General features: G+C 36.1%; 1 long non-coding RNA gene across 2 annotated transcripts; it reads right to left on the minus strand.

Moving 5' to 3' along the window:
- Positions 1 to 12,418: 12,418 nt before the first annotated feature.
- On the minus strand, positions 12,419 to 14,248 carry LOC127075624 (uncharacterized). 2 transcript variants are annotated; one of them, XR_007786615.1, is made up of 3 exons: positions 13,811 to 14,244; positions 12,834 to 13,722; positions 12,419 to 12,757 (listed from the first exon to the last, which is right to left on the minus strand). It is a non-coding gene; the product is annotated as an uncharacterized LOC127075624 (long non-coding RNA). The 2 variants fall into 2 exon arrangements; XR_007786614.1 differs by having other exon boundaries at positions 12,834 to 14,248.
- Positions 14,249 to 24,220: the final 9,972 nt, after the last annotated feature.

The raw sequence follows: 24,220 nt of genomic DNA on the forward strand, positions 1-24,220 counted from the left end.
GGTGATCATTTCCCCAGTAGATCCCCTTTCCTCAGCTTGGCATTCTACCCAGCATTTCGCATCCCTGCATGTAGAATCATATTGCATTGCATCCTCCCAAATCGCGTAGCATTTCCATTTTCATGGAGCATTACGCCATTGAAAGATTCAAACATACGCATGTAAGCATAAAACATTCTCGGTATCCCAAGTGATAAGCTAGAAGTTGTTTCCAGTACTCAGACTGAAGATTGTTCATGACCCACCTTGGTTATCCCCAGCAAGTGTCATCGGCCCATGCGTCGCCTTTATTATCATTCCCTATTTCTGCCAATGTTGACAGGCATGAAGTTTTCCGATGTTCAGATCGAAGAAGTTTCCGACGTTCAGGTCGATGCAACTTGTGGCATTCAGGCCAGTTTTCCGGTATCCAGACCGAAGTGGCATTCAGGCCAGTTTTCCGGTATCCAGACCGAAGTGGCATTCAGGCCAGTTTTCCGGTATCCAGACCGAAATGGCATTCAAGCTAGTTTTCCGGTATCCAGACCGAAGTGGCATTCAGGCCAGTTTTCCGGTATCCAGACCGAAGTGGCATTCAGGCCAGTTTTCCGGTATCCAGACCGAAGTGGCATTCAGGCCAGTGTTCCGGTATTCAGATCGAAGTGGCATTCAGGCCAGCTTTCCGATATTCAGATCGAAGTGGCATTCAGTCCAGTTTTCCGATATTCAGATCGAAGTGGCATTCCGGCCAAGTCTTTCCGATGTTCAGATCGAAGAAGTTTCCGACGTTCAGGTCAATGCGACTTGTGGCATTCAGGCCAGTTTCCTGATGTTCAGATCGAAGTCATTTCCAATATTCAGACTGATGAGCGGCATTCAGGCCATGATTATTTCTGTGTTACCATTTATTTTGGTATCCAAGTTAACATTCTTTTTCGGTATTCAGACTGACTCTCACCGTACCAGACGGATTCTTCTTTCAAGACCACCTCTTTGCCGATTCTGGCAGGCATTGTTACTTCACTTCACTTCAGTGCAAATTTTTGGGCTTTTATTGTATTCAATCCCTTGATACCTCGAAAGTACGAAAGCAGCTGCCATCTTCTTTCTGGATCTCCAGTTGATTGAATAGGGGCAGCTGTAATACCCCAAAATTTACCCTTCATTTTTCCTATAAAAAAAAAGCGAAAAAAAAAGCGAAAAAAAAAACGAAAAAAAAAAGTTAAAAATAAATAAATAAATAAAATTAATTAAATAAATAAAATAAAATATAATAAAATTTTTTGGACTTGGGTCTCTCTCATTTGAGCCCACAAAACCATGAAATTCAGTCTATAAATACCAAGGCTTCACTTGAGAAAAAGGAGGAGAAGCAAAATCACTCTGAGGTTTCCTTGGAACAAAACCCTGAGGAAAAAGATAGTGAGAGAAGAGCTAACAGAGTTCAGAGCAGCCTCCAAACCCTGAAGGGAACTCAACTGCACAGAATCACCTCTGCCTCACATAAACCCTAAAGATTGTTTTGTAAACCTCACGGGTGCAACTCAATTTCAATCAAGCTCTCCAATCAGGTTTGCCTTTATTCCCATTACCTTTTTCTTTGAAGTTGAATACTCTGAATGTTTGAGGTATGATGGATGAATTTCATTAGGTTTTTGCCCACGGGTTCATAATTATGTATGAATGTATAAATAATGCCTTGAATGCTTAATCGTTTAATTTCTGAAGTGTATGCCACAGGGTTTGAGGTTTCTGAAACCATACTGTTATCCATGAAAAAATGCTTATGGTGTTTCACTAACCCTTTTGTTGAGTTTTTGTGAAGGCTCACATGACTTTTGCAGGGATAACTTGCGTGGTTTACCACTTTATTTGTGGGATACCCCCTGGAGGTTTCATTCCGATTACCTGTACTTACTCACTTTCTTTGATGGCATTAGCTTGGGAGATCCCTGGGTTTCTTACTCCTTTAATTGCTGTTACTTCGGATCTTTATCCGTGTGGTAATTTTTTCCTTTTCTCGTACTTTATCGCTTTCTTAGCTGGAAGACCTCGATAGGAGGCAATGTTTGAGCCCCTTGGTGGCATTTTACTTTGAGATACATGTTTTGTGTTTTGTATTCATATCCCCACATGTAGCACGGTTCCTTCGTCAAGGACTGCCTGTTTGCCCTCGAGCATCCCAAACCCTAAAATCCATAACACACGTTTACTCCTTCTACTACAGGTGAGTAAGTCTCCAAAGGTCGAGCATCCGGTAGATTGCGTAGTAACGTCGTTCATCCAAAACCCAATCCACAACCCCGTAGTTAGCCGAACTACGGCTTGCTCTGATTCTCATTCCAGATGAGATACGTAGGCATAAGACGCGATGTCATAGCGAGCACACATCCCCCAACCCATAGGTCAGCCGAGCTACGAAGACTCTGATTCTCATATTCAGATGAGATACGTATGCAGTGGATGCGACATCCGCGCGAGTCATTTCTCTTAACCTTTTTAGTAAATAAACACATTAGGTAAACCCATACCCTTTAGACAAAAAACCACAAAAGTGGATCCCGTAGAGTACTATGGATGCGTAGGGGTGCTAATACCTTCCCTTCGCATAACCGACTCCCGAACCCAAGATTTGGTTGCGAGACCTCGTCTTGTCCTTTCCTTTTTCAGGTTTACTTCGAGCGTTTCCTTTCCCTCCTTTGGGATGAATAACGCACGGTGGCGACTCTTCTGTCATTTTCTCTCGCTGGTTGTTTTTTTTGCGCACTGTATTTTTCAGGTTGCGACAGGAAGAATAGATAAAACATTGTTCATTTGCAAAAAGGTTTTCGATTGCGCAAGGGAGAGAAAAGACAAGTTTGATTGGTTGAGATGTTTTTTAGTGGATGACGAATGCTTGAATTGTCGAGCTATACGGCTCGTATCCAAGCAATCGGGGAAATATATATTCCAAATGATAGATTATTAATGAGAGATGATGACAAAAAGGTTTTATATGTGCTTGAGATTAAGCACACAAAATGGTTTAAAAAGTTAGTTAGGTTCGAATCAAAATAAAAATATGATTTGATTTAATAGAGAAAATGAAGTGGAATAAAAGAAATAACTTATTTTTAAAAAACTGTCAGTTGATTCGGATCAGACGAGGGTGATTCAAATCAAATGCCACGTGATTTGAATCATGTTTAAAAGTTGATTCAAATCAAATGGCGCAAAAAAACTGACAATGAATTTTGAAAAAGAAGTTGATTTGAATCATGTACAAATATTGATTCGAATCAAATCAAACAAAATCTATCATCAGGAAAATGATCAGAATCAAATGCAAAATTTGATTAGAATCAAATGACTGTGTTCCACTTATGTCCAATTTGATGAAGATAAAAAATTCAATGTAAAACTGAATGATTCTAATCAATCTTTAAGATCTCAAAAATTTAAATTTTCAAAAGGACTTTGAGATTTTACTTTTGAATCAAACTCTAACCAAAACACAAAATGTTTTCATTGCACTAACATATGTCTTTGATCTAAGAACATTTTGATCAAGATCAAATCTAACCAAAGTTTTATGCATATGCTAAAAACGAATCATTTCAAACTCGATTCTGATAAGCGCAATCATGAAGAAGACCTAACAAATTGAAATGAAATCAAATATAAAAGCGATAAGACAAACAACAAAATAATCGAATATAGAAGCTCCCATGAGTGAAGTAGGGAAATTCAACTAGAAAGACTATACAATTAGTTGCGGATTGGTTGCATAAGTTTTTCCACTTTGAATATCTATTATCTTTAATGTTCTCTTCTACTTGAACTTTTTGACAATCTAGTATCTGAATCTGTTTATCTTAAAAAATATAATCAAATATTTGGCCAACTATAGCGATTTCATAGTCATATTCAACTTTGTATTTCTTATGGATTGATCCTCCTTTTGGAAGGCCTTGAAGAAATACATGAACAACTTTTCATTTTTAGGATTCAAGTTGAAAATATTTCTATCATGGAATCATCTAACATAAAACCATTAAACTTTTCAATGTCGATGGGGACTAGGTATGATCCTTTTCCTCGACTGGTATGCTTATTTTCATTTCCTTAGATAATTTTTTTTGATGCGTACTCCCCTTAAAAACAACTTGTTCAAACTATGGAAATCTTGTCCAACTAATTTCCCTCATAAATGGGGATGCATGTCATTAATGCCATTGATGCATACTTTGCATTATGAATTTGGAATGAACACTTCTCATCCTTTTTTATGAACTTTTCTATGATTTTTCATCAACTTTATTTATTTGTTGTTTCACGCTCATCAAGTTAGTTGCTATAACTTAAAGCTCAGACCATTAAATATGTCACAAGAACACTTTTTATTATTTGCCAAGGTTTGTATTTAGTTTGGTGGGAGAAAGGAATATCATATTAACAATGTTCTTGTCAAAGATAAATGAAACAATTGAAGTTTGTAGAATTAATTTTGGTTTCCCTCACCAACACTATACAATAAACCTTATGATGAGATCTATTATCACTTTTCCATTTTCCACGGGAAAAGATAGAAAAGGTAGAAAGTGTTGGTGTAAGTCCTAGAGGCCAATACTTTTGGTACTTGTATCGAATTATTTATTAATAATAAAAGGTTTTTTCTTTATTATGTTTGTTTAATAAAGTCCCTAGAATAGATAGTCCGTTTAATGTATCAAGTGTGATTTAGTCATGAGATTCCATTAAACATAAGGACATTATTCTTAAAGTATCTGTAGTCGAGCTTTGTTGTGAAGTGGGATAATATTAAAGCATTAAGACTATTATGTATATAGACTGATGATCACATCTCATGGATCATGGATAAGGAATTATCAAGTCTTAAACATAGGTATGAATATTATGAGTAATATTTATACTGGATTAACCCGCTATGAGAATACCATATAAAATGTTATGCAAAGTGTCATAAGTTATTCTCATGGTGATAGTGGTGTATACCACCCTTCGACCTGAAACCACTATGGACCCTAGATGTAGAGTCGAGTGCTTTATTGTGGATCAAGCATTGTCCATAACTGGATGACCATAAAGATAGTTGATGGGTACTCCACGAAGCATGCTGAGGGACATGAGTGGCCTAGATGGAATTTGCTCATCCTGCATAACAGGATAAATGTCTACGGGCCCAATATTGAACTGGACAAGGATGACACGGTTTATGCCTTGTGTTCAATATAGACATAGGGGAAAAAGGGTAATTATACACATAAGTATTATCACAAAAGGATTTGTCATATCACATGACATTTCCGTGTCTTGGGTAGTAGTGATGTGTTACTAGATACCGCTCACTGCTTATTATGTTAAATACGTGATTTAATATAATTGCTAATGTCACGAAAACCTACAGGGTCACACACAAAAGGACGGATTGATGAGAGATAGAGTAAATAAGGAACACCGTAAGGTACGGTGCACTTAAGTGAATTGTAGAGCATCGTAAGGTACAGTACACTTAAGTAGAATACGAAATATGGTAAGGTACCACGCGCTTAAGTGATTTTGGCATATCATAAGATATGGGCCACATACACATAAGCGGGCTTTTTAGCTTACAGTCCACTCAAGTGGTTCTATAAATAGAACCCTTGTGTAGAAGCATTAGTGTAGTTGAAATTTTGTTTCTCTCTATCTCTCTCACTCAAAGCCTTCATTTGTAGCAGCTAGCACTGAGATTGAAGGAATCCGTTCATGTGGACTGAGTAGAGGCGTTATCACCATTCAACATTCATGATCACTCCTTAGATCTACATCAAAGGTTTCAATCGCCACAAGAGGTAATGATTCTACCACTGATCATGCCCATTCGTAAGGATCACTAAAGGAGAGAATTTTTAATTTCCGCTGCATTTTGGATCGCTATTCTCCTTCAGTGGTATCAGAGCCACTTACGAAACCATGCATCTGATAGCTGTTTATTTTCTGTATTTTTTGTATTAATACGATTAAAAGACAGAATGAATCAAAGAATAAACGAGTAATTAAGTTTGGCATCATGTGTGTACGATTTGGATGATTGATGTTGATTATGCTTCGGAATCCGATGTTAGTATGGTGAAGCAGCGATACATCGATCGTCCATAAGTTACACAATTGAGATCGATCAAGTTATATATATGATATAAGTAATTCTGATGCAAAATACGGTATATATGATATACTGTTTCTCTTTCGTTCATTCAAACACTTAATGGTTATTTTCCTTTGAGCGATCAATGGTCATTTGCTTCGGAATCCGACGAAAGTATGGTGAATCAATGACATGTTAATCAATCATACTGAATTATCAATCGAGATGTGTTTGACGGTATGGAATTGGTGCATTGGGGTTTATGATGGTACAAGGGTTGTGTTGTCAAAGAGTTATGCGATTAGGGTTGTGACTGCGCAAGAGTTGTACTTTAAAGTATAAAGTGTTGATACAAAAATCGACGTCGATTTCAAATGAATTGTTCATTAAAATTTTGCGTCGGGGCGCTGCCCCCTTAACCCCCATCCACTGAACGGTCAGCGGAACCATCGTTCACTGACCGGGCAGCGGAACCCCGGCTAACTCTGCGTAGTGTGATCGATCGTCGAAATTTAATTTGGTTTATTTAATTAACAGAATTTAAATTAATAATAATAATGTGTTTATTATTGTCTTGTGGTGATCGGTTATGACCTTAGTTTTCCTTTATTTTGTTTTGGGATTTTAAAATACGACATGCATGTCGTGCCTCTCTTTTAATCTCTTAATGTAACTTATTTTCTCATCTCATTCCCTCGTATGTAAAACGAGTTTCTTTTATGTAATGTAATATTATGAAGAAAGATAAGAATACAATATCAGAGGAGGAAAACCTTGAAGATCTTGCTTGGAGGAGCTTAGATCGTTATTAGGTTAGCTTAGGTTCTCTCATTGGCTTGGGAGAACAATTGCGCTAGGGGCCATAACTGTTTCATTTTGTATGTATGTTGATGCATGTGAATGTATGTTGATGCATGTGAGAGACGATTTATATGATAAATAAGCCGGTGAGATCAGAATAATTGCAAATTCCCTCAAATTAAATATTAAGTTTATGCTTTCCAAGTTTTAGCCCCCATCAAGACTAGTATCGAATAATGTAGGTTTCGCCTACGCGAGGTGCATATTCTATATTAGTAAGGTGCGATGGGATAATTGTAATATCCAATTGCTAAAACAATGGGTCAAACTTAACTAAACAAATTATAATAAGATTATATATGTTTAGAAGCAAGAGTTGGAAATGATCCATGTGATGGATTGGAATAAGGAGTTATTCACCCAACTAAAATATTCGAGAGTTGTATTAGAAACAATTGGAAGGAGTTCCTACCTAAATAACCTAGTTTTGTGTAATCCTCCTATGCAAACTTAAAACAAAGTGAAATATGGATCTCGACCCACTAGAAAATCTTCCAACGGGATTTTCCGATCAAATGGTGAGGGTCATTTGTTTTGAGTAAAATAGTGGGAGCATATTTAATTAAAGGCCTAATTAAATATGTTATTGATACTTATATTTTCATTATTTTCAAGTAGATTACCATGACAACAAACACCTCTAACAACATTTTGCGATCAATCCTTGATAAGGAAAAATTGTCTGGGACAAATTTTCTGGATTGGCACCGAAATCTGAGGATTGTCCTCAAACATGATAGAAAGTTGTATGTCTTGGAGAAACCTATTCCTGAAGAGGAACCTCTTAGTTCTACACCTAAGGTAGAAAGAGATGCTTATAAGAAGCATATCGATGATGCCAATGAAACTGCTTGCCTCATGCTAACTACCATGAACTCATAATTGCAAAAGCAACATGAGAATATGGCAACGTTCGATATGATTGAACACCTGAAGATGCTCTATCAAGAGCAGGCAAGGCATGAAAGGTTTAAAGTTTCAAACGCCCCTTTTCAAGGCAAGTTAGCTGAGGGAGCCCCTGTAGGTACCCATGTGCTCAAGATGATTGGGTATATGGAGAACCTTGAGAGGTTGGGTTTTCCCCTCGGAAAGGAACTTGCGACTGATTTGATCTTGCAATCGTTGCCAGATAGATTTCGTCAATTTTTCCTTAATTTCAATATGAATGATATGGACAAATCTCTTCCTGAACTACTAGCCATGTTAAGAACTGTTGAGCAGAATCTGAAGTCAAAAGGGAAGTCCATTCTGATGATCGGAAATGGAAAGAGACAGAACAAAAGACCCACCAAGCAGGGTGATAAAGGGAAAGGCAAGGAAGTTGTCAAACCCAAACTCACTTCTCCTACTTTGAAGCCTAGTGGAGGCATAGCAAAGGAAGACACTTGCTTCCATTGCGGTAAGACCGGACACTTGAAGAGAAACTGTCCAAAGTACCTGGAAGATAAGAAGAATGGAGTAGAGACTTCAACTTCAGTTATTTTTGCTATTGAAATTAATTTATCTACTTCTGCATCATGGGTATTAGATATTGGATGCGGTTCTCACATTTGTACCAATGTGCAGGGGCTAAAAAGGAGTAGAGATTTGGCAAAAGGTGAAGTTGACCTACGAGTTGGAAATGGAGCAAAGGTTGTTGCTTTAGCCGTAGGAACTTATGTATTGACTTTACCTAGTGGTTTAATAATTTAGTTAGAGAACTGTTATTATGTACCTGCAATTAGCAGGAATGTTATTTTCGTTTCTTGTTTGGACAAGTTTGGTTTTTCATTTATAATAAAGAACAATTGTTGCTCCATTTATTTGAATGATATATTCTATGCTACTGCACAAATGAACAATGAGATATATGTCTTTGATATTGAAATGGCTATTTATAACATTAATATTAAAAGGATGAAACCTAATGAGTTAAATTCAACTTACTTTTGGCATTGTCGATTAGGCCACATAAATGAGAAACGCATTTTCAAACTCCATAAAGATGGACTCTTGGACTCTTTTGATTATGAATCATATGAGACATGCAGATCTTGTTTAATTTGAAAGATGACAAAGTCTCCATTCAGAGGAAAAGGTGAAAGAGCTAATGATCTTTTGGCCCTCATACATACTGATGTATGTGGACCACTGAACATACCAGTCAGAGGAGGTTTTCAGTACTTCATCACATTTACTGATGATTTCAGTAGATATGGTTATGTGTATTTAATGAAACACAAATTAGAGTCCTTTGAAAAGATTAAGGAATTCAAGAATGAAGTACAAAACCAACTAGGTAAGAATATTAAAACTCTTCGATCAGATCGAGATGGTGAGTATTTAAGCCTAAAGTTTGATGACCATCTGAAAGAGTGTGGGATCCTATCCCAGCTTACTCCTCCTGGAACACCCCAATAGAACGGTGTATCTGAGGGAAGAAATCGAACCTTGTTAGACATGGTCCGATCCATGATGAGTCACGCCGATCTTCCAAACTCCTTTTGGGGACATGCACTGTTGACAACAGCTTACACACTTAACTGTGTTCCATCCAAAAAGGTTGAGAAGACATCATATGAGATATGGAGTGATAAGAAACCACATATGTCTTACATGAAGATTTGGGGTTGCGAAGTTTATGTGAAACGACAAATTTCAACTAAGCTTGAGCCCAAATATGACAAATGCTTATTTGTGGGATATCCTAAAGAAACAATAGGGTATTACTTCTACAATCCTTCTGAGGGCAAAGTGTTTGTCGCTCGAACTGGAGTTTTCCTAGAAAAAGATTTTATTTCCAAAGGAATCAGTGGGAGAAAAGTAGAGCTTGAAGAAATTCAAGAATCACAAAGCATTGATACACCTATGGAGGAATTAGAGCAGGAAACACAAGTAGTTATGGAAAAGCAACCTGCTCAAGTAGAACAATACCAACGTAGGTCAAGCAGGATACGTCACCTACTTGAGAGATATGGATATCTCATAACTGATCAAGGTGATGTATTACTCATGGATCAAGATGATCCTGTGACCTACCGAGAGGCCATAATTGGTCCCGAGTCTGAGAAGTGGCTATAAGCCATGAAATCTGAAATGGATTCCATGTACACAAACCAGGTTTGGACCTTGGTAGAGCCTCTTGTAGGAGTTAACCCTATAGGATGCAAGTGGGTCTTTAAAAAGAAGACTGACATGGATGGTAAGGTACATACATATAAGGCAAGACTGGTTACAAAAGGATATAAACAAATTCATGGGGTTGACAATGATGAAACCTTTTCACCAGTTGCAATGCTTAAATTTGTTCGGATTTTACTTGATATTGTTGCATATCATGATTATGAAATATGGAAGATGGATATCAAAACTGCTTTCCTTAATTGGAATCTTCTTGAGGATGTGTACATGACACAGCCTGAAGGATTTGACATACCAGAAGAAGCCCAAAAGATATGTAAGTTACAAAGATCAATCTATGGATTGAAGCAAGCTTCTAGAAGTTGGAATCTTCATTTTGATGAAATAATAAAATAATATGGATTCATCACGAATGAAGATGAGCCTTGTGTCTACAAGAAGGTTAGTAGGAGCATGATCGTCTTCCTGGTATTATATGTAGATGACATATTACTCATTGGAAACGATGTCTCTACCCTACAACAAGTAAAGTCTTGGTTGGGGAAATGCTTTTCTATGAAGGACCTGGCTGAAGCATCCTATATATTAGGAATCAGGATCTATAAAGATAGATCACAAAAATTGCTTGGCCTAATTTAGAGTACATACATAGACAAAGTGCTGAGACGCTTTAATATGCATGATTCCAAGAAAGGATTCATACCTATGCAACATGGCATGTGTCTATCAAAAACACAATCCCCTTCAACTAAGGAAGAAAGGGATCGCATGAATAAGATTCCATATGCATCTGCAATAGGATCTATCATGTATGCCATGTTATGTACTCGACCAGATGTCTCGTATGCTTTAAGTGCAACGAGTAGGTACCAATCTGATCCCGATGATGCTCATTGGGTAGCTGTCAAGAATATCCTTAGGTATTTGAGAAGGACTGAGGACTTATTCTTGATATATGGAGGTCAGGAAGAGCTTGCTGTAATTGGATACACCGATGCTAGCTTCCAGACAGATAAGGATGACTTTATATCACAATCTGGTTATGTGTTTTGCTTAAACGGTGGCGCTGTGAGCTGGAAAAGTTCAAAGCAAGATACAGTTGTTGATTCTACAACTGAGGCCGAGTATACTGCTGCATCAAGTGCAGCAAAGGAAGTTGTTTGGATCAAAAAGTTCATTAGTGAACTTGGTATAGTTCCTAGCATTGTGGATCACATTGGTCTCTATTGTGATAACAATGGTGCTATCGCACAAGCTAAGGAGCCTAGATCTCACCAACAATCCAAACACATACTTGTCATACCCCAAAATTCACCCTACCCTTCACAAGTTCATCTAGGTCACTGACCCTGAGCATTCGCATATCCTGATAAGCATTCATCTCATATACATAGTCACTATATCATAACACATTCCACTTGCATTTGAAAAGCATAAAGTCATGGATTCAAGGGTTGATCGCACCTGGCATTGAATAAGAGGTGAGCATTTCACCCTGGTTGTATTCGTCATGGAGCATAGCTTGAAGCCCTAGTTGTGGGGTACAAAGCATCATCATGATCATTCAAATTCCTAAGACCCTAGTTATCGTTTATGGCATCGCCACGTGGTGTATACATTCGAGAACAAGGATTCATCTGATTCATATGGCCCATTGCGGATGGTTCATTTGCTTGATAAAGATTCATGGTTTTGATTCATTGGTTAGGATCCCTTCAAGGTGTTACAAGTTGTTGTTGGATTAAGTATCATTTGGGTGGTTTGACATGATTAAGCTTCAAGTCTTGGAACCTGGTAGGCTTCATTTGGTTTAAGAACATTGGGATACCCGGTTAGGTCCACATTCAGTCATGGTGTGTACTCATGTTCGTAGTTGGTTAAGATCATGGTTTGCGTTTGGTTCTTTGGGTAATCGATTCACAATAGTCCCAGTTCATTTGTGTTTGCATCGTCATCATGACCCATTTTTGTTTTCCGCCAGAAAATACACATTTTTACCCAAGTTAACTTTTGGTCAACTGTTGACTTTTTGGTCAACCAATTGACCAAAGTCAACCTTCTAACCAAAAACCATTTCTTAATCACTTTCATATTTTTAAATCCATTTTACAATCTAATCCATTATTACCCATTTTTCATAATGCAGTTATCCATTTAAATCCGATCCATTTCAATATCCAAATTTTAATCCACATTTTAATCCATTTTAAATCCAATTTTTGTTCATTAACCATTTAAGCCCAAAACCAAATATATCCTTTAAACCCATGTAATTAACCATTTATGAGTAAACCACACATTCAATTTGCTAATAAACCATTTATGAGCATATTCATTCACCAATTACCCTTCAGGAATAAGATATTTCATTTCTAAAAATACATTATTCCATTCCAATTATACACAGATTCAATTTCACATTTCATACATAATACAACTTGAATTTTGATTACAAAATTTACAATAAAAGAAAAGCATCCAAGCCAAGCTTCATAGCCACATCTGACTCCAAAGATTCCGACGCCAAGCCAATGTAAAGAACGTGTGCACACCATGACAATGACATGAGTCCAACAGTAACAAAACGCAGGTGGTATCTGTGCGAAACGGTAAGCCAACAGAAGTGAACACATAAGCCATGAAATACGATAACCATCAAGCCAAAACAACCTGTAAAGATCACAAGAAACACAGTTAGAAGGGTTCACATGTAGTGCATTCACCTGCAAACATACAAAGGATTAACCTTCATCTGCTGAACCTTTTTGACAGAATAACAATGAACACAACAACACACCGCCAAACGCATATCAGCTGCAACTCAAACCACATGTCACAACGCAAAACTGCAAACCAAAAACCAGTTGATATAAGATACAAAGCATCATGGCGACACGAGAATGAATGTGACCCTGTAAAAAAAACCGTAGCAGAAATAAGCGAGAAACTCAGCTAACAACCGAAAAAACGTTTAACCAAACGTAATAACAGAAATTCACAACGGACTTGGAATCTAACTAACTTCATAACCGAATCATAACTGTCAAAACAAAATTTTCTAACTTTCTAACCACTAACAAACCTATAACATAACTTCTATAACTAATTTCCAACCGCAACGTAACCGAATTTTCTCAACCGAACTCCTAACCATCAACTGATAACAGAATTGCAACAATAACATAATTGCAACAATATAACAGGAGGGCAACATTCCAAAAAGAGGGACCGAAACTGCTAACAAAGGGGAAACAACTCCCTAACTGAAAAGGGCCTCCATCATAACCAACTTCGAACCCTCACTTCATCCTCCAACGCTCTTCACTCCCTTCACTCTCTCCAGACACTCCACCCTCTTCTTCACCCATAACAACCCCTTCAACCTTATCTAACCTTCACCACCACCACCTCTAACCTCCTTCAGTACCACCTGCAAACAAAACCAACTCTGAACAAGCTATACCCTCTTCTACTCTCTTCCTCACCATTGACACAACCACCGTCATCCCCAACTTCTCCTTCAATTCATCTTCTCAACTCTTCACCCTCGCCGAAACCTAACTTCAATCCCTCCACATAACAGAGTTCTCCAAGAACCTGCAACAAGAATTTGGAAAAGCTCCAAACAGGAGAACCTAAAGAGAGAAAACAGAATCAAAAAGAAGAAGATTGAAGAAGAACAAAAATGGAAAGCAGAAGGAGAAACAGAAATAAGGCGGATACCTTCACCCTTCAACCCGTCATCGTGAATCCGTCAACGAACAGTTGAGGCCGAAATCGAGTCGCTTCTTCAACCGGGAATCTTGCCAATCTTACAAGGTTTCATTCTTCATCTTCATTCGGCGACGGGACGAATCAACGTGACGAACAACGCCACACTCGTCATCATTCAACGCGCGCGATTGCAGGAACAGAACGAGATTGAAATACGTAAGCGGTAACGGACGCATAGTCAAAGGAGAAGAAGAATCATCGGACGCGTCGAATTCGGTAGGTTATTCCCCCCTTCGCATTTTGCCTTTATCGCGAACAAACACTCGATCTTGACGGTAGATTTTCACGCGGCCAGTTCTTCATTCTTCGATTTCTTCAAACAAGGAAAAGCTTCTGGATTACCCGTCGAAAGGGACTTTTTTCCCACATGCCCCTTTTTTGAAATTTATTTCCTATGTTTCAGTTTGAAAAAAATTTCTCAATCTGCCCGCTTTTTTTTATTGGGCTCTTCCAATGATTGGACGAAAATTTTACCTTGTACCCCTACAGTTAGTCCCATACCTCTACAAAATTTTAAAAATTCTCATTCTATCCTTAATTGGTTTTAACCAATTTACCATTTCATTTTTACCATTCAGTTGAAAATTTCAGAAATTACACTTTCACATCCCTCGCACCGGAACTCCTGCAAAATGACTTCCGGTATGTATTTTTCCCAAACCGGAAGACTTAAAGAATGACTTCCGGAACACACAAAAAAACAAACCGGAACACTTCATGAAAGAGTTCCGGTTCAATTAAAAAATATTTACAAAACCGGAACACTTCTTGAAAGAGTTCCGGTGAACAAATTTTACATACCGGAACTCTTTGGAGAAGTGTTCCGGTATGTATTATATGTGTTCCGAAAGTCTTTCAAGAAGTCTTCCGGTTCGCTATTTTTTTTTATAATTTTTTTTAATTTTTTTTTTAAATTTTTTATTACTATTTTTTTATTTTTTTTATTTTGCAGGAATGGAAAATTTTCCCCAAATATGTGTAGATACTACTGATGCGTTTATGACGACGGAAAGATTTGGTACACGAGAAGAGGTTATCAGATGGATTAAAGAGGTTGGAATCAACAATAAAGTAACTGTTATTATCAGTCGTTCAGATACTGAAACGGGGAAGAGAGGGAGAAGTAACAAAATAATATTTGGTTGTGATAAAGGTGAGAAACACAAGATTAGTGAAAGTGGTATCCAAAGTGCGTCGAAGAAATGTGGATGTCCATTTAAAATCAGGTCGACTCCGGCGAAAGATGGATCTGGTTGGAAGATTGATGTAAAATGTGGGTTACATAATCATGGTTTACTGGATAGATTAGAAGGTCATTCGTTTATTGGTAGGTTGACCACAGATGAGAAACAACATGTCGCTGATTTGGCAAAGAGACATGTAGCACCTAGACACATATTGCTTTCCTTGCAAGACAATTATCCTGAGAATGTCACTCGGATTACGCAAGTATACAAGCATAAGAGTGTGATACAAAAAGAGATAAGAGGTCCTAGGAGTGAGATACAACATCTGTTTAAGCTTATTGAGGATGCAGGATATGTGTATTGGAGTAGAAAAAAGGATGACTCGGAAGTGGTGAGAGAGATATTTTGGGCACATCCTGATTCAGTTAAGTTGTTGAATATTTCCGATTGTGTTAGTTATGGATAGCACCTACAAGACAAACAAATATAGACAACCTTTGTTTGAAATTGTTGACATGACATCAACCGAGTTGACTTTTGCTGTTGGATTTGCGTATATGGAGTCTGAGCAAACAGAGAATTTTTGCTGGGTATTGGAGAAATTAAAAGAGTTGTTTGTGAAGAAAGACATGTGTCCACAAGTGATTTTGACAGATAGAGATCTTGCCTTGATGAAAGGAATTGAAGTTGTGTTTCCCAGCTCGATTAATTTGCTATGTAGATTTCACATTAACAAAAACGTTGGTGCCAAATGCAAACAACATGTGGTGAATGACCTGCAAAAGACGATAAACACATTATGGATGGAAGTTGTCTGGGCTAGTGATGAGGTTGAGTATGGTCAGCGGTTTGCATCAACTTGAGCAAGCATGTGTTGATTATAGTGGATTTATTAATTATGTGAAAGACACATGGTTGACTCCACATAGGCATAGATTTGTTGGAGCATGGATTAATCGAGTGCTACATTTGGGTAACACAACGACTAATCGGTACGTCTTATAATTTTGTATGTGTTATTTTTATATCTGATATTATTTCTATGTATTTTTTATGTGTTATTTTCAATATTTTTAGGGTTGAATCTGCTCATTGGAAGTTAAAGCAGATGTTAGGAAACAATATAGGTGACATGGTCAAATATTGGGAAGCAATGAATAACAACTTGAGGTTACAACTGGGAAACATTAGAGCTTCTTTTCAAAAGAGTTTTTACGAAGTTGAGCACGCGCACGTAAGTCCCTTTTATGGTTATTTGCGTGGTTCCGTATCTCGAGCTGCTTTGAGACGTATTGCTGAAAAGTTATTGAGAGTTGATTATGTTGGAACTAACAGGCAAATATGTGGTTGTACTCTTAGAACATCTTATGGGTTACCTTGTGCTTGTGAGTTAGGAAGATACAGACTAGGTGGTATACCGATACCCATTGATGTTGTTCATGTTCATTGGAGGAAACTAACTATGGAAGTTGAGTTAGAGGTAGGTGAAGACGATGGATCAGAGGTGGATATGACTTCTGCAATGGATGAGTTGTGGAGACGATTTAGGTCATTAGATGTTATTGGGAAAAGGGCATTAAAGAGTATGGTATATGAACTAGCATACCCAACAATGACAACATTGTGTCCACCACCTGAGAAAATAAAAACCAAAGGAGGAGTGAAGAAGAAAGGTAAAAAACCAGCAGATTATGATGTTTATAGGGACCCTTCGTATCATGAGTATGTTGATAAGGCATCTCAATCTTCACAAAGGCAATCTCAATCTTCACAAAGGCAATCTCAACCATCACAGACTTCGAAGAAGATCAAATTATCAAAGAAGCAACCACAATTCATTCTTCAATTTCCTAATCGTATTAGGTCATACATTGAAGATGTAGTCAACAACAAGTTCAACAGCTAGCTCTTCAGTCACATCCTAAGGACTCCAGAAGATACCCCTGATGGGCAAATGAAGTAGACATGCGACATCATATAAAGTAATGCTCATTTCACCAAACGGCATGTGAAATGAAGATGTCTCTAGATGCCATCTTTCCACAAATGCAGAGACAAGATTTGTGTCTATCTTGTTCAGACTCGTTCTCTGCAGTGAAGATAAACCGGATCTAGATATCCAACTCTCCATCTGTGGTGGAAGAGCCAATGGAACCCTAGAAGTCAACTTCAGTCCATGTCCGGCAACCTTCAACTCTTTCTTTGGACCTCTTTCCTAAAAACAATTAAAACACATATTAGAAAACAAATTATAAAATATTCAACTATTATTCATTTTCAAATATAACCCGTTTACTTACCTCACCGAACCATATATGTCGAGCAACATGATGCTCGTACTTCACCAAAAGAGACGTATCGTACGGCCCTCCTGGATATCCAGCCGGCTCAGCTGCAGCTGCAGATGAAGATGCACCCCGGTCTAACGTGCGGACTGGAATCCGGCCATCTGCACCTCGTCTTCGAACCACTGCAAAAAAATGTTTAACAAAATAATTAAAATAAAAAAAAAATACGTACCGGAACACTTCAAAGAAGAGTTCCGGTTAGTAAAAACCAAAAAAGCCTTCCGGAACACTTTCTTAAAGAGTTCCGGTATACATCATCCAAACCGGAAGTCTTTAAGAAAGACTTACGGTATACAACTATACAAACCGGAAGACTTTCTAAAAGACTTCCGGTTCAGTGCCCCTTAAAGGCAACAAACCGGAACTCTTTAGAGAAGTGTTCCGGTATACAATTAATGAACCGGAAGACTTACTCTGAGTGTTCCGGTTTACAATGCAAAAAAGCCAAATATTTGTCTTCTCCGGAAGTCTTCAACGAAAATGGTAAAAAAAAATTGAAATGGAAAATATACCCTACTTATATGAGGGTATTTTGGTCAAAAAAATTTAAATGTAGGGGTGTGGGTACAATTGTAGGGGTAGAGGGTAAAATTTTCTGGTTGGACGAGGGCCTGAAGGCCCATTGCGTGCAGTAAGGGCTCGGCCAATGAATGGCCGAGGGCATGAAGAAGCTTTTTTTTTTTTAATATTTTGAATACTTTATTAAATAGTAATAATAATTAATATAATTGATTTTTAATTATTAATTCTATATTTAATTAATATAATTGATTTATTTAAAAATAATAATAATTTTTTTATAAAAATATTTAAAATAAAATGTAAATAATAATAGTTTTTCATGATAATAATTTTTTGATATTATTATTTTTAAAATATTAATAATAAAAATGATTAATTTTTAGAATATTAATAATAGAAATAATAATTTTTTTTAATTCATAAAAAATATTCCAAATATATTTTGAAATCTTTTATAATTTAAGACGGATAAAATATTATTTATCAATTTTTTAAAATTATTTAGGACAAAAAAAATGTCATTTATTAAAAATATTTGAAAATAATACTTTACATAAATGAGTATATAAGAGACAGAAAAGAAAAGACCATTCGAATTCGAATAATAAAAATATCTGATATGAAATAATACGAATATTATTGTCATTAAAAATAGCAATAAATCAACTTTAAAAGAATAAATAATACTTTCTTTCTTTTAATGTTAACTTTAAAAGTTGAATAAATAATACTTTCTTTCTTTTAAAGTTGATTTATTGTTATTATTATTAATAAGGAAAAAGAAAGAATATTATATATAAGAACAATTCATTTGCTTTTAATGCTATTTTTAATTTCATATTATTACTTATTGAATTGTGATAAAAATAATTATTAGGACATTGATGACAAATTATTAAAAACATAACATATTAATTATTATAGATAATGTTAGAAATAGCAAATAATTGTCATTATTATAAATAAAAAATTAAAAAAAAAATTATTGAATAAATGATATATCTAATCATTATTAAATATCAAATACTTTAATTATTTATTATATCTAAAAAAACTTTCTTTCTTTTAATGTTAACTTTAAAAGTTGAATAAATAATACTTTCTTTCTTTTAAAGTTGATTTATTGTTATTATTATTAAGGAAAGAGAAAGTATATTATATATAAGAACAATTCATTTACTTTTAATGCTATTTTTAATGTCATATTATTATTTATTGAATTGTGATAAAAATAATTATTAGGACATTGATGACAAATTATTAAAAACATAACATATTAATTATTATAGATAATGTTAGAAATAGCAAATAATTGTTATTATTATAAATAAGAATTTTTTAAAAAAACAATTATTGAATAAATGATATATCTAATCATTATTAAATATCAAATACTTTAATTATTTATTATATCGAAAAAAACTTTCATTTATGTAAAGTATTATTTTCAAATATTTTTAATAAATGACATTTTTTTGTCCCAAATAATTTTAAAAAATTGATAAATAATATTTTATCCGTCTTAAATTATAAAAGATTTTAAACTATATTTGGAATATTTTTTACGAATTAAAAAAAAAATCTATTATTAATATTCTAAAAATTAATCATTTTTATTATTAATATTTTAAAAATAATATTATCAAAAAAAAATTATTATCATGAAAAACTATTATTATTTACATTTTATTTTAAATATTTTTATAAAAAAATTATTATTATTTTTAAATAAATCAATTATATTAATTAAATATAGAAATAATAATTAAAAATCAATTATATTAATTATTATTACTATTTAATAAAGTATTCAAAATATAAAAAAAAAATAGCTTCTTCATGCCCTCGACCATTGATTGGTCGAGCCCTTCCTGCACGCAATGGGCCTTCAGGCTCTCGTCCAATCACTGGACGAGCCCAATAAGAAAAAGGGGGCAAATTAGGAAAAAATTTTCAGACTGGGGCATAGTGGGAAATAAATTTCAAAAAAGGGGCATGTGGGGAAAAAAGTCGTCGAAAGGACCTAGTTTCTTGCACAAGATCATTGTGAATTCGAGGCGAAATCTCATGTGTTGTACATGATATCGTTGCGGAGACTTGGAAAGTTTGGAACGTGCGATTGCGTGGACATTGATCCCAATTCCAAACGCATTTTCCGGCGTTGATTTTTTCTGAAGAATGGGGTCTTGGACCAGGGCACGATAAGCTTGGGCCTTGGTGAGGCCCAAGCGCATTTCGTTGCGTACCCTCTCCTTTCTGGAACCCCTCCTAGCCCATTGTTCTTGCCTAATATTTTTCTAATCTCCATTAATTAATGTTAAGGACGTTAATTTATTTTAATCTTGTTTGTATCCTTTTTTAATCATGTTAGGATTAGGTTGATTTTAGATTTAGATATTAGGGTTAATTCAATTTTTGATTAATTAGTTAATCCATAGTTAGAATTGATTAGTTAATTAGGATTAATTAGGTAATTAAATGAGAAATTAGGTTCTAGTCCTTTTTGTTAATTAGTCTTAATTCCTGATTTTTTCCAGAATTGATTCCATTATTAATAATGTCATGATTAGTATACCTTACCATTAGCTTTTGGTCAGTCCATCCTTTGTTGATTTTAGTTCAAGATTAGATAAGGTGGTTAGATTTTGATTTTACCGTGATTAAACTTTTGGTTAATTTTCCACTCAATTCGATTTATGTGATCGTGTAGATTAGAATTCAATTCTTGATATAGGTTGTTAATTTTGTATTTGATCGATTTGTGATCCTATTTCATGTGTAGGTAGATTCTAATTTTTAGAATTAATAGTCACTTTAATTGTCCATTTAATCGTTTCTTTGGTTTATGATCATTTTGGTTAAATTGAGAATCCCATTTCAATTTAGGTGATGAATACTTGGTGTATCTAATGTCATTTGCCATGATCATAGGATATATCTTTGATTGTTTTCATTGATTAATCCATTACCTTTTGAATCGATTCTAACCATTGTACATATTAGCATATTGTTGCATCATTCTTATTCATTCTCATTCATGCTAACTTGTTTATTGTTTTGTATCCACAAGTTGACTTGGAGAAGCAAGCTCACACTTAGCTAGCCATGCTCCTAACCATTTCGTTTTATTCAATAGCCTTGTATTGTTTGAAGTACCATGTCACTTGTATGCCTTAGGCATGGTACATAGTTTAGTTTATAACTTGTATTTTCCTTTCATTCCTTTTCCATTGTATTGTGTGGATCCTTCCCCCCATTGTGGGTCAAATGTTCCCCCACCCCCTAGTCATGTAATAGCTTAGATTTATTGCTTTCTAGCTAGTTTACCATACATGTTAATAATCAAAGATAAAAGACAAAACGATAAACAAAGCATTTCAAAAGAAACAAAAGGTACTTTATCCAACGTCAAGTTGTTTTCCGAATAAAACTCACATCATTGCAACGCGAATACTTGATCCAACATCAAGCATTCTCCATCCACTCCAAGATCCATTCATTCACATCTCTTCTCCATTCTCCTCTCAATCTTCACCCTATCTCTCACCTCCATTCTTCACTCACTATTTTCATAATAAATTCAAACACTTGATTCAACATCAAGTTCCTTTTTCAAAACCATTTTCATGCAAATGGGGTGTACGTGTTTGTACACAACATTCAAGTAATTGGGTTGTCGGCCATACCAAGCCTGAGGACCCGACACTTGACTTTCCCACTAAAACATCTAATGATTCAAACAAGTTAGATCTAGGTTCTATGAGGATGAAAAAGAATAGTTAGGACTTCATTGTTCTCTCAATTCCCAAGTACTTTGATCGTTGACCGTACTTAGTAAAGGGTTGAATACTTGTCGCCCTCTAAGTTCCAATGATTAAACTTGCCAAACTCTTTCACAATTCAAATCTCTTTTTTGGACGAAAAAGAGTGGTTAGGACAACATTGTCCTCTCAACTCCCGATTTATTGGACCGCTGACTGTATCTAGCCAAGGGTTTAATGCTTGCCTCCATGCATAAAATCAACCCTAACAAATCAAATCATCTTTTGCCTTAGTGCACCCTATTCAAAACCTTCCAATAAGGACGTGTTACTTCTGTTCTACCGTGAGCGAAGCTTAAGCCTCCATGTGCGAGCAAGTAATGTTTAACTGCTAGAGTGCGAACCAAGCGTATCCACTTTACCACAAACAAGCAAATACTTTCTGCTCCCATGACAGAGTACATAAGCAAGTGAACAGTAGCGCGCGAATGTCAATACTATTCAGTAAAAACAACCAAACAAATATGCCATTTTTTAGCCGAACTACGAAGCTCTAACTTCCCTATTGCACGTATGGTGATACGTAGGCACGAGGGCCCAAATCCTTGGCGAGCACCCTAACTTAAAACTTATTTTCTCTCCCATCTCATCTCTCATCTCATTCCCGATAGCAAGCAACATACAGATAAATAAACATCCATACGCATTTGATACGAGCAAGTGGTTCCCATGGAGTACCATGGATGTAAGTGTTGGTGTAAGCCCTAAAGGCCAATACTTTTTGGTACTTGTATCGAATTATTTAAAGGCATTTTCTTTATTATGGTTGATTAATAAAGTCCATGGAATAGATAGTCCGTTTAATGTATTAAGTGTGACTTAATCATGAGAACACATTAAACATAAGGACACTATTCTTAAAGTATCCGTAGTCGAGCTTTAGTGTGAAGTGGGATAACATTAAAGCATTAAGACTATTATGTTTGTAGACTGATGATCACATCTCATGGATCATGGATAAAGAGTTATCAAGTCTTAAACATAGGTATGAATATTAGGAGTAATATTTATACCGGATTGACCCGCTATGAGAATATTATATAGAAAGTTATGCAAAGTGTCATAAGTTATTCTCATGGTGATAATAGTGTATACCACTCTTCGACCTGAAACCACTATGGATCCTAGATGTAGAGTCGAGTGCTTTGTTGCTGATCCAACGTTGTCCGTAACTGGATAACCATAAAGACAGTTGATGGGTACTCCACAAAGCATGCTGAGGGACATGAGTGTCCTAGATGGAATTTGCCCATCCTGCGTAACAGGATAAATGTCTATGCGCCCAATATTGAACTAGACAAGGATGACACGGTCTATACCTTGTGTTCAATATAGACATAAGGGCAAAGGGGTAATTATACACATAATTATTATCACAGGAGGTTTTGTCAGATCACATGACATTTTCGTGACTTGGGTAGCAGTGATGTGTTGCTAGATACCGCTCACTGTTTATTATGTTAAATGAGTGATTTAATATAATTGTCAACGCCGCGAAAACCTATAGGGTCACACACAAAGGACGGATTGATGAGAGATAGAATAATTAAGGAACACTGTAAGGTACGGTGCACTTAAGTGGGATACAAAATATGGTAAGGTACTAAATACTTAAGTGATTTTGGGCATATTATAAGATATGGGCCAAAATACACTTAAGTGGACTTTTTAGCTTGAAGCCCACACAAGTGGTTCTATAAATAGAACCCCTTGGGTAGAAGCATTGTCACTCCAATCCACTCAGACAGAAATTCAAGTAGAGACTTGGAATTTTGTTTCCCTATTTCTCTCACTCAAAGCCTTCATTCATAACAGCTAGCACTGCGATTGAAGGAATCCGTTCGTGTGGACTGAGTAGAGACGTTGTCATCGTTCAACGTTCGTGATCGCCCCGTGGATTTGTATCAAAGGTTTTCATCATCATCAGAGATCTGCACCAAAGGTTTGAATCGCCACAAGAGGTAACGATTCTATCACTGATCATGCCCATTCGTAAGGATCACTAAATGGAGAAATTTTTAAATTCCGCTGCGCCTTGGATGGCTATTCTCCTACAGTAAGGGGTGCTAATACCTTCCCCTTGCATAACCGACTTCCGAATCCGCTCTTGGTTGCGAGACCGTTTCTCTAATTTGGGGTTTTATCGTTATTTTCCCTTTCCTTTGGAATAAATAAAATCCGGTGGCGACTTGTATTTTTCGCGGCGCTTCAATACTTAGGCGTCATCACCTCATTCGAGATATAATAGATAGAGGATATGTGAAAATATGCAGAGTACCTACACTTGACAATATTGCTGACCCACTGACAAAGCCTCTTGCATAGAAGAAGCATGATGGCCATACTAGATATATGGGCATTAGGGGTATGCCTGATTAGCTCTAGTGCTAGTGGGAGATTGTTGGTGTAAGCCCTAGAGGCCAAGACTTTTGGTACTTGTATCAAATTATTTATTAATAATAAAAGGCTTTTTCTTTATTA

Source organism: Lathyrus oleraceus, chromosome 4, assembly GCF_024323335.1.
Source record: "Lathyrus oleraceus cultivar Zhongwan6 chromosome 4, CAAS_Psat_ZW6_1.0, whole genome shotgun sequence".
NCBI classification, from domain to species: Eukaryota; Viridiplantae; Streptophyta; class Magnoliopsida; order Fabales; family Fabaceae; genus Lathyrus; species Lathyrus oleraceus.